Genomic DNA, 3,105 nt, shown 5'->3' on the forward strand with positions numbered 1-3,105 from the left:
AAAACGACTTGAGAGGAATATGAAACGGCACACTCTTATTGGAACTAGCCTAGAATTAGTGAATTGGGTTGTCCCAATGGTTTTAGAGTTGTAGTAGTCTAGTTTGGCGGTTCATATTGGCTAAGGTTGGTCTTGTATTGAACTGACCTTAAAACACCAAAGTAACTAGTTCTCTACTAAACTGACCAATTCTGAAGAATGTAGTCCAACATAGCTAATGAGCACCAAATATTAATTTTTTAATGAAAAATACCTAAAAGGAAAAAAAATATCTTAACCCTAGGGCCCTACAAACCTAACCCTAGTAATTAATGGTAATATTTAATTTTTAAAGTTAAAGCAAAAGTTGACATTCCCCTTATCTTTCTTTTTTGAAAATGAAAGATAAGGATAATGTGAACTTTTACTTAAATTCTTAATTTAATTGTTTCAGGTTGTTTCAAAGTGGTTCCAACTTCATTCAATTGTCAGAAAGTCAAATTTTAGATCCCATTCAAAACTTAGTGGTGACTGTTTGAACGCTTCTTTGTAATGAGTCCTAGACTTTGACTTCCAAATTTTCATGTGCATTTATTGCATAATCATATTCCCCCTGGGGCTTTGCAGCATAAGTTGATATTTAATCCATTGCAAGCACTTGACCTAGCTCAGGGAACCATCAACTACCCTCCAAAGTTTCTCCTCAACATTGAAATTTTCTTTGGAAGTGGGCATTCATTTTATCCATTAGATCATTTTTCCACTTTGGTCGTATAAAAACAACCCTACCGACATATGCTTGACAATCCATCTCATTTTTACTGCTACCTTATAAACACTCTTAAACCTTGTGTATCCAATCTAAAAGAGGAAGAACCAGAAAGGGCCTTCTTTGCCCTCTTCCCAACCCAAAATATGTTTAGCTTCTCTCTTGTGCTTACACTCTAGTCTTCTCGCAGCTTCAAAATGGTGAATCTTAAACACGGTCTCATGATGTGCGTTCAGGGAGGCATAATTCACCCTTACTTTGCATCAAATTACCCCCCTAGAATTCCCTTTATCTTTACATGCAAGAATATATTTTCCTTGTGGAGGATTGTTAAGCTTCCCATCACTATTTCGCTTCCCTCTCCTACCCTCATGAACCTGATAAGCTGAATTTAACCAATCTCATTTAATCTGAGATAAACAACCCATCAAACTGGGTAGATTGAGTGGAGACCCTTTTAGAAACTAAATCCATCCCTCCACAATGATATGTCCCTCTCCAATAACATCATCATGCTTTCCTCAAGATCTATCATTCCCATGATCACCATAAATTTCCCAGTCCTTCACTTAAATATTTGGTAGCGTCATCGTTCAGATCACTTATACTTTGTTGTATTGTTGCTTGTGTTATGATTTTCTTTAATGGCAATATCTCCCTGGTAGGCACGAATAAACAAATTCAATTTCTTATTGAACTCTTGTGTTAACATACTTAATTTTCATTTTGACCTATTCGGTTTCAAATTCTAGTGTGGTTGGTTTACTGGTTGACTACTAGCACTCACCAAGTGTTTATTGATGATCATACTTAGTTTAGAGTGAATGTTGGACTATACCTTGAAATCCAAGCCCCAAGAATATGCAATTATCATGGAACATTTCAGATCTCATACTTTTCTATAAAGGAATACACTATTTTCATTCATTAAGAAAAGTTATATGAGAAAGAACCGAGTGGTTATGCTTTTCAACATTTTCACCTACATTTCCTATTTATCGTTTTCTTATTGAATGGGAAAGTTTGGATTTTGGATTTTCAAATTAAAGTTCTACGCTGGTGGTGTTCATCTCGCATTTTGGTCTCCTTCTAAAATCTTGTTTGGTATGTGAAAAACGAGCATTGGTGCAACTTTTAGTGGTGCAATTTTCAAAGATATGCAAATTCTATATTGATTTAAGACACACAATGTTTAATATCTACATGATACCTTTTCTTGACATTCCATTCATAAATTTGAAATTTATAACAACTATAAATTTTACTAATTAATTATTATATTGATTATTACAAAATTGAAGATAAGGAAAATAATATATAATGTAGGTTTATCTGAATGGAAAATGTTAAGACAAAGGAATAAGTATATAATGATAGGTGGACCATAGGGGTTGGGTTCCTTACCATCAATGTATTCTATATAAGGAGGGAGAAGAAGGAGAAGATGCCATCACTTTTTCTTGTGTAATTGAGGACAAGGCTAAGAAGAGACAACATATTAATGGATTGATGGCTGATGCGTGACTTGTTTTTGAAATATATGGAGCGATAAGGTCTATGGCTAGGTGAACAGTAGAAATCCAAATATTTTTTGCAATAATCAATCTTGAGTGAATAGAGTGTCGTATCTACATAGACCTTTGCAAGAGTACTCTATTCTAGGTGATGATAGAGTACATCATTTCCTTATTGGAAGTAATTAAACTTTTATCATGGTATAATTAAATTATAAATATTTAAAATACTAGATGTTCACAATCAATTTTATAAAGGGTTATGGGCTTCTTTATTTTTTTGCTCGAATTTTAAATATTGAGATATAAATTTGTAATGAGAATATAATGACCTCAATTATTTGTGAATGCTATAAGTATCTACTATGTGTATTTTTTTCAAATCAAATAGGAATATGGTCAACTTTGTTTTTGCTAATGAAAAAAGACACAAACATATTCTATTATATAATATTTTTTGTTATTGTTAACAAAATTATTATCAACCATGGTTTATTTAGAAAATAACATATATTAAACTATATAATGAATTATTAAATTGATAACTATTTAATATGGGTTGACTTTTAATGATGTTTCTATGGATCATCTTATGATGTTGTGGACTATTTAGAAGTCACGTCACTAGTAAGTCAAGTTTTCATGTCTCCTTCTCATGTTTATACAAAATAAAGTAGAGAATGGATGGGAATATTTAATTCATGATACTAAAAATGGGATAAAAAATTATCTTAAGTTTACACACAATATATTGACAACATATCCATGTGAGAAGTACTAGAGTAGAGGGATTGGATCAACCAAGCCTTTTCAATATATGAAAATATTAGGCTTCAAGAGTTC

Source organism: Pinus tabuliformis, chromosome X (assembly GCF_031772625.1).
Source record: "Pinus tabuliformis cultivar Carrire ecotype Pingquan chromosome X, CPIR1, whole genome shotgun sequence".
Classification (NCBI taxonomy): domain Eukaryota; kingdom Viridiplantae; phylum Streptophyta; class Pinopsida; order Pinales; family Pinaceae; genus Pinus; species Pinus tabuliformis.